At 38.4% G+C, this 14,795-nt stretch overlaps 1 protein-coding gene and 1 long non-coding RNA gene across 6 annotated transcripts in view; one reads left to right on the forward strand and one right to left on the reverse strand.

Moving 5' to 3' along the window:
* NRIP1 (nuclear receptor interacting protein 1) overlaps positions 1–14,795 on the reverse strand; it is an 895,475-nt gene that overhangs the window by 715,455 nt on the left and 165,225 nt on the right. The window lies entirely within an intron of this gene.
* LOC126049084 (uncharacterized) overlaps positions 1–14,795 on the forward strand; it is a 241,950-nt gene that overhangs the window by 190,462 nt on the left and 36,693 nt on the right. For both annotated transcript variants that reach the window (XR_007509086.1, XR_007509087.1), the window contains one exon: positions 11,484–11,547. This is a non-coding gene — a long non-coding RNA (uncharacterized LOC126049084). The remainder of the gene's footprint in view (positions 1–11,483; positions 11,548–14,795) is intronic.

The following is a 14,795-nucleotide window of genomic DNA, read 5'->3' on the forward strand; positions in this document are numbered from 1 at the left end:
ACACCTTCTAGGTACATGACCTTTGCTGGTCCTCTGAAATCTCCTCTGTGCTGTTCAGGCACTCAGTATTGAAAATTTCAAACCAGTAACTAACAGACTATGCTATCTGCTTTTGTTTAATGGTTCAGCATATTTCAGGTTCTTCAATAATCATTCTGTGCTTATTTATAATATGTCACCCTTGGTCCAAGTCTGCAGCTTTGGCTGTCAAGTGTCAACCAGGATCACCTCTTAAGCTTAAGTGTGTTTTCAGCTACACTATGGTAATATTTGCTGTGGTCCAGCTCCTGTCTCCCCATCAAGAAAACAATTTGATGTTAACATGAAATTCAGTGTTATATATTCACTGGGGCAGCAGATACATGTAATATCGTGAAATTCAATGATCTGTGAAGTCACAAATCATATGAATTCATTTATCATTACTAAATCGATACATTGCTGAATTCATCTATTGAATATATACACATAATGATTGATATTTATCTTCTATGTAGCTATTCAGGATTTTCTGAGAAAATGTTCTTAATTGATTTGCCAAATCAAAAGTTTGAGGCAACAGTTTTAGGAAAATTTTTATTGCAAATGTTTTCTCCAGTACAGGACTTAATTCTGATAAAGGTGAATAATGACTAAGTAACCATGGATCTGGTAGCTAAGATACTCAACTGATTGCATGAAAGCTTGTCTCAGTGCCGAGTTGAGTGCCCGGTGCTGGTAAGCTGTGAAAGGTCTCATGGAAGGAAGTCTGGTTGTACACAGGAATATTACCAAAATGTGTAAGACAAAAACTAAAGAAATACCCTTATGTGATTGTGCAATGTGAATTTCACATAGATAGTGTGGAACTATAATTTGATAAAGATTGAGAGTTAGGCATGCTCTAAATCTTCTGAAAAGCAAGCTAATATAATTAGTAGGGCTTTACTCAGAACATGAGTTTTCCATTGTCGCTGTTAGTTGTCACTTCCAAACAACACAATATCTCTTCTGTGATGACACAAACCAGCCATAGTATGCCTTTTTTTGTTGTTTGATTTTGTCAGAAAATGCCAATTCATTGAAAAGAAAGCTGCTTGCAGTAGCACCATTTCCTTTTGGAAAAAAATACTAGAAAAGGGCATTGCAAAAGATCCTGCCTAGATACTTTCAAGAACCAAAGTTCATTTTTTTAGTTTTAAATAACTTTTCAGGCCTGTAACCTATATTTAATACATAAATAGTTCCCATTCCCCACCCCACAATTCAATAACCTGTAAATTATACATGTATAGTGAAAGCAGGAGTTAAGACCCAGAGTCATCTCTCCCCTGCCTTTGATCACTCATAGCTTGCTCAATCTTCCGAGAAGGCTCCATGCCTTTGATCTCCTCTGCCTCCATCTCTATGTTGTTCAGGTTACCTGAGGATTTTGATTATTCTGAAGTGTAGGTTTTACTCACAAAATTATGCCAATTCAAACTAAAAAAATTGAAAGAGTAGCCATTTGTACTAAAAACATTGAAGTCAAAATCTAGAATCAATATTTAAAGCATTTTAATGTACAAAGTGTTAGTTGCCCCAATATAAAAGGACTTAAAAATCTAGACTGGAAGGTTTGTGCTGTTAGAGTGAGATTATTTTGCAGACTCAGAAATTCACAGTAGGGAAATTGAGAAGTGGGATATAGGAAACTGTTTCCTAACCAGTTTTAACCATTTTTGCTTCAAAACTAATTGAGCCTTTAGTCTGCCGAATCAAAAACACACCTTATATTGGGCTATAATGCACGTGTTCTTTCTTTTCAACTTAGAGTTATGACCTGACCAGGATTTTTTTGGCTAACAGAACTCAACCTGCTAAGAATGTAGCCCAGCAAAGTGCACGCACAGGCCCCATATTTTTGTAATTAAATTACAAAAATGTGTGGGGTGTGTTGGATACGTGTATGTATATACCTGCCTGCAAAACATTCTGATGTTCTGGAAAGTGTTGTCCAGATTTGTAGGATCTGTTGTGGTTTAACCCCAGCTGGCAACTAAACACCACGCAGCTGCTCGCTCATTCCCCCCCACCCAAAGGGATGGCGGAGAGAGTAGAAAAAAAGTAAAATTCGTCGGTTGAGATAAAGACAGTTTAATAGGACAGAAAAGGAAGAAAATAATTATTATTATAATAATAGTAATAAAATGACAATCATCATCATCATCATCATCATCATCATCATAGATTGGAATATACAAAACAAGTGATGCACAATGCAGTTGCTCACCACTCACTGACTGATGCCCAGTTAGTTCCTAAGCAGCGATCCATCCACCCCAGCCAACTCGCCCCAGTTTATATACTGGGCGTGACATCATGTGGTATGGAATATTCCTTTGGCCAGTTTGGGTCAGCTGTCCTGGGTGTATCCCCTCACAACTTCTTGTACCCCTCCAGCCTTCTTGCTGGCTGAGCATGAGAAGCTGAAAAATCCTTGACTTAGTATAGACACTACTTAGCAACAACTGAAAACATCAGTGTGTTATCAATATTATTCTCATACTAAATCCAAACCATAACACTATACTAGCTACCAGAAAGAAAATTAACTCTATCCCAGCCGAAACAGGACAGGACCTAAAGACGTATGTAACTTCCTTCCTGAAATAAGTAAGAATGTTTCAAAAATACTTATTTTCTCTCTTTGCCCATGAGCATTGAACTGTGCCATATTGAGGTGTGAGACAGTAGTCAGTTATAGCAGCTGGGGGCTAGGTGACAAACAGCACATGTTCTACTGAAGGCTACTTTTGCCTCAAGGCAGCTAATCAAAATGTTCCTCTTAAATAACATTGCATAAGATTTTAAGTTCTGAGCACCCAGGATTCATACAGGGTCATATGGAAAAGGTATGCAGTAAAAACATAAAAACTGTTTGTCACTGACTGAGAAATTAATGGTACGAAGGATGCTCTTGTGACATCCGTTTTATTCCTGTTTTATATTCAGGTCAAGAGTGAGTCCTAGGAAAAATGAATGGCCCTGGAGGACCCTTGCTACACAACCTCCTAGACAGTAGGGAACAGGAAGCCATCTGCACTTTCTGCAGAGTTACTTCTGTGTGATCCCAGACCCACGAGGATTTTTGATTCTGAAGCTTGGGAGAGGATTGCTGTTGTGAAGGTGTTCCCTATATGTAAGCGTGCAACTCAACTAAGCATTGCAGCAGTTTTTGAAGGGGAGCATTGGTATGGGAGTTAGACTGTGGCAGGTCAAGGCACTAAGTGTGCTTCTAAATCAGGAATTAATAAAACAGTTTCTGGTTTCAATTCTGGCTATACTTGTCCTTGCCTCGAAGAGGTGTTAGGGAAAGAAGTTGACTTTGCTTTATTTATCACAAGTAGAAGGCATGTAAGGAATTATTGGTTGTTTACTCTCTTTGCTAGCTAATTCTCTGTGCTTACAGTCCTCCCACTCTAGTGACCAGGACCTAGATCAAGGCATCTTCAGATTTTAGTTTTCAAAGGTAGTCATCAAGGTAGTGCAAACTGTGTAGGTGGTATTTAGAAATTATCTAATTCAAGGTAGTATTTATGATTCATTGCCATGTACTTAACACTGAGCAATGTCAGGTATTCTATGCTTCACACAGTAATGATAAATTGTTTATGAAAACAAGTTAATCTTTGGTACCTTTGGCTCTAGAACTGGAAGAAACATCTAAGTGCCACCCTGCTTAGGCACTTTGAAGAGTGACCTGCTAAAGGCTTTTAAATTTGGGAAAAAAGTAGATGCTTCAGATTTTTTCATCTGATGAATGGTGATGATAATGCTCTGTTGTATTTCCACTTAGACCTGCAAGAGACAAATGAGGTAAAGAGAATGTAAGTGTTTTTCTATGGCTAAGACTTGGTGTATGTGAGGGGATTGAATGTCGTACCTCTTGCTCTGAACTTATTTAATGTTTCTGGAGTGACAGTGGTGAAATAAATGAGGACTGAACCAAGTATGTTGAAGGAAATGTCTAGCAAAGCTCTTCCTATTATCGAGTTGGGTTTGGTGTTTTATAACACCACAGCATTTTTACCTGTCTGAGGTACTGTCTCATTGTTTGTGGAGAAAGTGTCATATCTTTTTGTGCCTGAATGATCACCTGCAAAAGCCTACGTTTTTTTGAGAAACAGGGAATAGCAGTAGAGCCTGGCTTTTGCTTGGGCCTCACTAGGGGCTTCTCAGAACCACTGCTCCTCCAGCACTGCAGCCATGCTGCTTATTCTACCACAGCTGCACTTCCCTGTGAAGAACAGAAGGGCAGCCCCTGTTTGCAGTGGGTGGTTTCTTCATACTGTGGAATACTTATTAGAAAAGGCTCATCTGAATTTTCAGTAGCTGTTTCAATTCATTATATTTGCACCCTTTGCTATTTATGTATATCTGCATTCTTAAGGGAATAGCTGATCTTTTTAAACCATCTGTGAAGAAGGCTTTTCTTGTATGAACAAGAGTATTGGATGTGCATTACGTATTTTTTGTTGCTATTTCTTCTTAAAGTTTTTCTTTCTCTGGTAGCAAAGCAGAAGGAAGGCTGTGAAGTTCAGGTACCCAGCCATACAGCCACAGTGGCCAAAAGTTAAATATGTTGTAGACAACACAGTGAAAAATTTAGAGGAGAAGGAACTTAAAGCAAGATTGTCCATGAAAATTTCATAAATGGGAAAATTGCAGTTAAATTTATAATGAATGACATCTCTGGTTCTTACCATAGAGCATCTTGCTTAAGTCTCTTAATTCAGTGCTGTTAACCTTAAGGCAGAAAAAAAGAGAAGGCACAGTGCCATTTGAAGATAAAATGTAAGTAGCAAGCAGATGATAGCTTTTCATTTGCATGCATTTTACAAATAATTTTTGTCACCTTTATATACTAGGGCCTTTGAGAATGCAGTCTGCAGAGCAAGACCATTTTATTGTGAAGTGTTATGCCATGCAATACAGTACATTAAAGTTATCTAGAAATGTGCAATATATCCAGCACTTGCATGTCCTCTTCACTTTGTGTGTTTTCAACTTTTAACTTGTAGTAACTACAGTGGCGTGCTTGCCAGTTTTGCTTTTGTGTTCAAGAACAACCATGTGAAAAAGCAGAGATTCCCTTCCTCCCTCTCTCCCTCTCCCTTCACTCCATAAGTGTTGCCGTGTTTCTTTCCCATTCTCTCCCAGCTTTTCTCTCACGTCTTGTGTGGGTTGCATTGCCCAGGGAAGTCTCCAATTTTTCCTTTCCAGTTAGTTTGCAAACTGCCCATTAAGCTAAGAAGGTTGGGGTGAGAGTTGTCCTGTGGGAGCTGAGTACAGACACGGAAACCATATTTGTCTGTGAGCAGAAACCCTCAGCCCAGCCCAGGTTTCCTGTCCTCTTTGCCTTCCCCTTCCTACCTCCTGGATGGAGGAAGGTGATGGTCTCTTCCGTGGAGAGGTTGGTCTTCTACAGCCTCCCTCCACCCAGCCCCCCTGCCTCCTCCAGCTGTGGATGAACAGGGCCAGGCGCTCCCACAGATATGTCTTTTTGGTTCCCTTTGTGTTGCCCTGGTATTAGTTCATAGGCGAAGCACTCAGATTTATCTATATCTCTAATTGTTGCTGGGCACATATGCAAGTGATTTTTTTAACAGCTTTTTAACATCCTTCTCGAGTATTGGTAAAGTGAATACTTGTTGTTGAGGGCTAGCCACATGTTGAAGTGTTTTTCCACACAGAAAAATAAAAATGACTGTGTAGGATTCTGTGCCTGTTGTCCCTCAAAAGCTGCTGCTCAGATTTGCCCAGCTCAGACTGCTTATTATTTGTAATTAGTGGCAAACACCCTTCTGAGATCTGAAAGTCAGGCTGTTCCCTTGTCCTTTTCACATACCATCACTGATAATAACAGTAGCTGATCTGAACAGGATATGAATTCATTGTTGTTTAGTTGGAGGTTTCTACTCAATTCTAATGAAACCATTATTTTTCACTGTGGTTCATAATGCACCTGGGTTTGTAGCTTGCACCCTTGTGAGTGGTTCCTTTGAAGACACTGATGTATTGTGGCCCAAACATTTTTATGGTTAATGGTAAAACATAAGGTGCAATGAACTGAGCTTGAGTCCCATGTGCCCTGTTAGAAAAAAAAACCCAAATCTGTTGACTCAGATCAATAAGAACTACTAAAGTGAAAAAAACTGGAATCTCAAGTTTCTGTTTCTACATAATTGTTAATTAAAGACATTTCAATTGGCTTTCTGAGTTTTATGAGCCTGGAGAAATGAATTTATTTTAAATAATCTCAAAGGGATTATTTAATCTCAAAGATCTTTACGGGAGAATCCACCCATGTGCCATTTTTATGACTGAGGCATGACACGCAGTTTGCTCACGATGCCTGGAAGTCAGTGTGACCCCTGTGGTCCAAGACGTGGGAGTACTGTGGCAAGTGGCTGGAGGAAGAAGCAGCGTTTCCACTTACTGATAGCACCTAGGCAGTCATCTTTAGCTCACAGGGAACAGAAAAGGGTCTTTGGATTCAAAACAACGCGCGTGGCATTTCACTCCAAAAGACCATCTGAGAGAGCTTACACCACGTCACTGTGTCAGAGGGCTTTCCTCTGGCTGCTGGCCCTTGAAAAGCTCCAAATCTGGAAAAGAGAGGAACTAAGCTGTGGACTGATCTATGGGGGCCATAGCAAATTTCTCTTCTGCCAGTCAGCTCCCATTGGTTGACCAGAGCGGGGCCAATCCCGGGTCCGCTGGCACGGCAGGCAGAGCAAGGTCGCTTCCATCCCCTGAGGTTGTACCTAGCACCTCCTTCCAGTCCCTCACCGCTGCTGGGCTGTGGTGGCTGCTCCTTCTCCCAGTCCTCGAGGCCCCACTGGCATTGCCCTTCATCATCTGGAGAGGCTGCCCCAAGCGCTCTCCTCCTCCCAGCCACCCCTGCCCTCCACAAAACCCAGATGCAGGCCTCCAGGGTGTGCCAGGAGCAAGGCAGGGGCTGCCTCATGCTGCCAGCCTGCTGCCTGCATCGCCTCAGTCCCAGCTGGGGGTGCAGCCAGCCCCCGCAGCCCTTCGGCTGGTGAGCAGCCCCAGGACCTCCCTCCGAGGGCTGCGCCGCCCTCATAACTGTCTTCCTTCACTTCAAAGCCCCCATTCTCACACTTCCTTCCTTCGGTAATGAAGCTTCAATTTCCTCCAGGTAAATAAAATGAAACTGGAAAGAACTGTAAAACAAAACATAAAAGTAGCCGAGCTGAAGAGTTACTGCCCGCAGTGTCCCTGGGAATGGTTTTTCCTGTCCTCCCGCTGCGGTTTCTAGCCTGTTGTCTCCCACTTTGTTTGCCCTTCCTTACCAGTTTTTAGCTGTAAGCTCTTTAGCATGCAACCTCCTCTTCGTGGGAGCATTTGTACAGATGCTAATAGGTAGAGAGGCTCCTCCCATGCCTCCATTTTTTTTAATGGGAGGATCAGAGAAATTTCCACATTTTTACCATCTCTTTTGCAGTAGCTATTAAGCTTCATGGTGTAGAAACAGTGAGTGGATTTTTGTTCATTTGTTCACAATGCTGAGCTCCATGATAAATGCTTCTGTACAAGGCTTTTAGGTGCTGGGAGAACGTGTGGTTTTTGCTCAGTAGGTTACACGTTTCTTTCATTTGGAAGTGACATTTTACGTGACATTTTACTTTAGAACAATAGATGGGCAAAATCAAAATTTCAGGTCTGTAGCAGAAGAGTTATGTCTATTATATAGTCTATTTAGTAGCTTGCATCTTTTATAAATTCTGTGTATTTGCATCTCTTTTCATGAAATCCAGATTAAATGCATTTTGAAGAAGGGAGGGTGCTGACTGGTCTCAAATGTGCTGGTTTGCAAACTTGCAGACCAGCTGTCCTACTCACTAGTGAAGATAAGAGGGCTCAGATGAAGGGGTTTGTGCTGCTGGCAACACGACCAGCTTTCTCGGGAGACTGCTTTGAGGGAGATATTGCAGTAATATTGCATCCCCACTGTTACTAGTGGGTATTGCCACACACATGTATAATTTGTGCTAGATAAAATCAGGAGGCAATAAAGACAGGTAAAAAGAAGAGATGAGAGATCTGTTGTGTACTTTTTTTTCTTTTTTCTTAAGGAGCAAAAATGTCCAGGGGATGCCACATTACCTTGGGGAAAAGCGAGCACTGCTTTAAATCAGAAAACTTGTCTTATACCAAGTGCTTTATTTTGGAAACCATTTCAGTATGTTATGAAGGAAAGTTGCAGGCTAGGCGTGTTTACTAGACCTTTAATTGCTACATTTAGGAGAAAGGCACTTTTTTTTTTTTTTTTTTTCTCTCCCCCCCCCTCCCCTTTTTAACAACAAGAAGCCAGAGTTTGCTGTGCAAATGAAGCAGGCTTTGCAAGAATCAGATTCACTTTGGACGACTCTTCACATTCCTAGTCATCATTACATTAGGCAGCACAATTCCATCTCTGGTTGATGGGCAGAAAAAGTGGGCAGCCTGCCAGGTAGACGTTTCCATGGCTCCCAACCCCCAAAGGTGATGCGTTTTTCAGCTAATTCAATGAAGAGTGGGCTGAACTTTGGGTATAAACTAGACAATAGCTGCCTTCGCAGTATCAGCAGAATGGTTTATGGGAATGCACTCCACATTTGGCAGAGCATCATGTGACCTTACGGCTGAGATTTTGTGATGGTGCCAACGGAGACTTGGAAAGCAGCACCCGTTCTGACTTTTTTCCTCTTTTCTTACATGGCTCAGAAAATGGTGGATCTTAATACTTGACTTTAGCCAGACTCAGCAAGCAATTGAGCTTTGAAGCACAACTTTGCCTTTATTCTGGCTTTTTTGGCACACCACCAGGAGGCTGTCCCTTTCACGCCTGATAAATTCTGCTTCTTATCTCCAAATAGAAAAAAGAAAGAAAGAAAATATAAGCAGAATATTTATGCTTCATAACTGCATTTTAAAACTACATGCTTTATTTTTTTATTGCTGATCTGTAGTTTAGAACAGCCCTCCTGAGAGTCTGAAGGATAAAAGTTGCTTTTTATTTTTCTGGTGTTTTGTTGGTTTTTTTTTTTTCTTCCTCCTGTTTAATGAACAGGCGTTTGAACTGGGCAAACGGGGCGACAGCATTGAACATGAGATCATTGCAGCATAGTGTAGCAAACTGGCACCCTGCCTTTTCACCCCTTTGCTCCAGCAGATTTGTGCAATCCCCATTTATAAAACCGGCACAGGGGCGAGGTGAATTTTCTGGTCTCTCCCCACCTCTAGTCCTGTGCAGGCAGTTGCGGCAAGGATTGGTGCAGCTTTTGCGCAGTGCTTTGTGCCTGGAATTCCGAGAAGAGCGAGAGAGAGAGAAGACAGGCACCCTGGTCTTCTTCCGAGAAAGAACAGGAGCCCTAAGAAGAAGAAACAAATCTGAGTTTGTCCTACATACAAGAGTGCAGAAAAAAAAAAGTGACTCTCCTGCTTCCAAAAAAACCAAAAAAAATCTGGCATGTTTCACTACAGAGACATCAGGATGTGTTAGAGCTTCTTAAAACAGTGTAACAAAATGAGCCTAGGAAATTGATTCTTTTAGTAAAAAAAAAAAAAAAAAAAATTAAGGAATGAATTTTTGTTTGGTTTTTTTTCACTATTGCTCATATAGCAGTATTTGGCACTGGGTGAAAACGTACCTTTCATATCAGGTATAGCTTCTTTTTCTTTTTTTCTCTTTTTCTTTTTTTAAGCCGTTTTAAACATGTTGTTTTGAAACTGAGTCCTTGTGTATTAATTTTAACATAGTCAGCTGTTCACACTTTTTAAAACTAACTTTTTGGGGGTGTGTTTGATCTAATACTGCTAAAAATAGAAAGTAAACAAAAAAATTGAGGGTCTATGGAAATAAGTGGTTAGGCACATTTTGTCTTAGCTAAGCACTGGAGTTATGCAAAGACCTTAATGTTACATTTATTCAGTCTAAGCTTTGGTTATCTCTAAGAAAGTTGTGGGTATTTAGATCTGGTTGCTAAGGAAAGTAAATTCTTTTTTTACAGTGTGACTCATGCTTTCAGTTTCTAAAGAGGGGAAGAGGAAAAAAAAGTGTTAAACTGTAGGAAAGGATCGCTCTTGTAGGCAGTATATTAAAGTTATTATTAAGTTAATTCATATATGAGTTTCTTACATTTGTATCTATATCCATTCCAAAGAAATAAGTGTAATAAGCACTGGAATAAAAGGCACATTATTGGGACATTCATGAAGTAAGCCTGGTTGCAGCTAGTAACAGTGACTTAAGATGTTCGGTAAAGCAGCACTTGTCCAGGAATAGCTGAAAACAGTATTTAACTTATCCATCCATTCAGCATGTTTGTGATTGATAAGTGCATGCAGAGTTAAAGTAAGATTTGAGCATATGATGCTTTAGTAGAGCCTTTCTCTTAAGGCATTTGTCTGTCTGTTGTAACATATTACTAGGCAATTAGAAGAGTGTGTAACAAAATTCATTCTGACTGGCAGATTTTGAAAAGCTCAGCCAAATTGGTGTTTTATGTATTGTGGAAAATTTTTTTAATATTTTTTCTAGTCTTTTTAATTTGTGTTAAAAATACAGATGTCCTCAGCTAGAAGTTACTTTGTAGCTTACAGTGTCTTTTTCATCAGAAACCCTGATTTTTTTCAAAAAAATCATGATAGTTGTTTGTCTAATAAAAAACTTCATGCATATAAAAATATATTATGACTTTACAAAATAAAGTTGGTTCAATGTGTTTAACTTTTTGTATGTTACTGATTAGACAGTAACTTCTAAGATCATATGATAATTTTGCTACCTTATATTTTTGTTGTTCTGCAATGAATTCTGGGAAATTGTTGAGTGGAGACCTTATGTATATGACACATATATACCTCCATTCACCCATTTTGTACCAGAAAGTGTTTCTTAGATTTCTAGTGATACTGCCCTCCCCAATAGTTTTGTTAGAGTATTTACGTATGTCATTAGTACCCAAGTCTGTTGAGAAACCAAGACTTGCATTAGCTTAAAAGAACTTTCTAAATTTCTATATCTGATCATAGTAATCACATCTTTTTCTTGTTTCTTTCCCAAAAAGTTTTTCAAACATTTTGTGATTTAAGCCGTTTATTTTATCCCAGTATTTTTATGAAGTTCTGTACCAAATTACCTGATCGTACACACTATTTGATAAAAACTATTTATTTTTGTTAAGCATGCTCCTTTCCTTCTGGAATTCCTAATAAACATAAAATATTTGTGCAGGGAAAAAAGACTAGGAAATACTAAATGAAATAGTCCCTTTGCCAAAGTGTGCGTATTCACAGCATGTCTTCCCATGGCCCTGAGAGGGGCGTCAGCAGTGTGTCGGTTTTATATCTTAAAAGCATAATTACTAATTTTGTGTATGTTTCATGTTGTTCTGAAAACACTTTAGATAAAACAGATATTTCAAAATCTTTCACTTTTTTTTGTTTTGTTTTAGTGAAAGAAAAAATTAAAATGAAAAAGGAAACTGAAGAAGTTAATTATACCAGAATTCAACGAAGGTAATACAGTGATCTTAAATATTATCTTTTTGTTAAAAAATAAAGTTAATGGCAAAAACATGAAGCAGGTTAGCTTTAAAAGAATTTCTTTCCTTAGCAGAGCCTACAAATATAATTTCACACATATGTTTTAAACTTCTGTTCTAATTACTTTCTGTTGGGAATATTGCAGTTTGTGTAGCCTTTATACTGTTTGTTTCCATGAAGCTTTAGAATGAATTGAAAGATCAATAAATAATTTGTTCTTTTGTTGTGCCTAGTAAATATATAACACATATATATTACTAGTACATTTATAGTATATATATCTATTTGCTAGTATATAACTAACTATAATGCAGTGACCAATGATTTTTGAAATGTGGACTATCTCTTCTAGTCACAAAAAAATAAAATAAAATTGGAGAAGCAATTTTATAGCACTTATTACTATCATTCAGTAAATTATATATGCAGTCTGCACACTTATTTCTGATACTAGGATAACTATTCTAGTTTGAGTGCTTGTCTCACATATTCTATCTCCTCAGTGTCAGCAGAAAGCAATTATAAATATATCATTCCTTCTGAATGCTGAAGTGTTGTATATAAAGCAAAAGGAGATTTAAAACAGACTGTTCTAGAAAATAACATTATTTTAAAATGAAAAAGGGTATGCTTGAACATGCAAGATTCAATCCACTAAATTAAAAAAGAAAAGGTCATTTACTAATGCTCAGCCGTCATTAGTGAACTAGAAATACATGTCGCAGTCTGCAAGGAAATGAAGCATTGCCCTGTTTCAAAAACTTTGTTATTGGCAGCACTTATTCTCTTGAAAGGAGTTTTGCCCAAGTAACGATGGCAGAATTAGGCCTTCAGTGGGAACTAGTGGAAGGCAGGCATGAAAATCTTATACAGATACAGATTTCAGTAACCCGCTAAAATCATAAGAGTCCTTTCTATAGCACCTGGTTTTAAAATTATACCTGCTTCTTATGTCTGTATGTTACAAATGCGTTTGTGGCTATATTGTTACAAGTTATTGTGATGTGTCAGGTACTATGCTTAAAGACGCAGTATCTATCAACACTTTCATTTAGAGTATGCAAGTTATAAAACTGTATCTGTGTCTCACCTTTCTGAATTTACTGGTTATTGCCTCAGAGGACCTATTTTCAGTCTGTTGCATAGGACACCCTACATTCAGTGTGTGATAATTTGTATTGTACTGCTTGCCGGTCACAAGAAGAAAGTATTTGTTATAGAATTTAATCCTGAAGTTTTGCAAGATTGCATTTCTACTTGCATTCTTATTATTAGGGAATAGCATTGATGGGAGGATTAGTGAATAAAATATACAAATTAACTTATTCGCTTTGATTAATAGATGGTGTTTAATCAACAAGTTATTGTCAAGCAGTACTTAGATGCCCTGTAATATGAAAAAACAGCTAAGCAGTCTTTAACATGTTGTTTGGGAGCTCCACTTCAGTGTGCCTCATTGCTTTTCAGATTTGGTGCGTGATTTTTATTTCGGGTTGTAGTACATGATATGAGCTTAGACACAAAGGACAAACCTGTATTGTTCACTTCTATGTCACGTCCAATTATGGATTCCAGTCTTGCCTGCTGTGTGCGTGCTGTAGTCAGATGCAAGTTGTTGGGAGTTGAGAGTTCATCGGTAAGGCAAAGTGTGCACAAAAGGACATTAATTCCTGCTGAAGACAAAACATTGTTGTGCCATCAATCTGTAAAAAAAATGTTTTTTTCTTCCTTTTTCAAAAACCAGACTAGTTACAAGTCTTTGGCTTGTTTGGCGCGTCCGCCATTTATGCAGTTAAGTTTGAAGTAACCTTCTTTGCAATAGTTGGTAATAATTTTACTCTTAAATACTCCTTCTTACATTGCTTCATATGTTTGTTTGTTTAAAGTCTTTTGCATCTCACTTGAAAAGGAAAATGCTAATCAATGATGCCAATTGGCATAAACCCGTAGATCCGATCTTGTGTTGAAACGTACTGCACAAGCTCGCTTCTATGGGTCTGTGTCAGTATGGTGATCTGGCAAAAGTTTATGTAGCACGCACTGCAGTGCATATTTGACAACAAGCCCAAGTGAGTGTACAAATCTATGTATTGCTTTTGGAATGCTTCTCTTGTCCATTGCCTTATCTTCAAACTTGATTAAGTGATTTGTTCTTTTATTGGTTGCTTTAAGCACCTTTGGCTTAATATAGTATTAAAATTTATGAAGAGATGTGAGGGAATTGTAGGGTTTCCAATGAGGGAGAGTAGGATATACCATTTGCTGGCTTTATTAAATATACCATTACATCATATTACATTTAAAAATGCAGAAAAAACAAGAAGAGATTTAGATTTTTATTTTTATTGTAAAATAAGACAAAATGGTCATTTCTTTCCAGAAATGTAGTTGGACTTGCATCAATCCGATCAAATATGTATGCATATATATACACATAAAACATGCATGTATATATCTTTATACATATGTAAACAGGATAGAACAGAAACTGTACCTCTGCAGTAGAAAAATCCATCTAAGAACATGCCTCATCATCTGAAAAGTGGGGAATAATTGCCATTGAAAGCATACCCCCATGGGAAATATATAAGCTTGTGGCTGCTGTCACATTTTAAAGAAAGGCTGAAGAAGTGAAGAAGATTTTATGGTCACCGTCGGAAGCTGTGTGCATCCGGGTTGAGGTAGTAGGTTGTATGGTTTAGAGTTACACCCTGGGAGTTAACTGTACAACCTTCTAGCTTTCCTTGGAGCACACTTGAGCCATCGAGGAATTCATCACCACTTTAATCTGATCAGGGAAAGTATGCAAAAAGGTATTGTGTCATGGCTGTACATAATAATCACTCTGAGGCTTTATTGATGTTGAAATAGTCCTGATGACTTGATTATTTCATTTACATCCTGTTATGAACAATGCTAACATGTTGTCTTAATGGACTGTGACTATGTACTGCAGACACTTAAGGAAAGACTGATGATGATTTTAATTCCATTAACGGGAAAGCTTTAAAAGTTTATTTTTATTTATAAATTCAGAAAAAAATCAAGTATTTAATGCTTTATTCTTTCTTCATAGAAATGGCTTGTCCTATACAGTTGATTTTTGTTGCTGTTGTTATATAGGTGCACATTCCTTTTAAAGGGAAAAGAACAATTTTTTCTGCCCTTATAATACGTTCCCCTAAAATATTGCACACTGCTGCTTGGGTAGTGCCAGCAGT

The sequence above is a fragment of the Accipiter gentilis genome, chromosome 21 (genome assembly GCF_929443795.1).
Source record: "Accipiter gentilis chromosome 21, bAccGen1.1, whole genome shotgun sequence".
NCBI classification, from domain to species: domain Eukaryota; kingdom Metazoa; phylum Chordata; class Aves; order Accipitriformes; family Accipitridae; genus Astur; species Astur gentilis.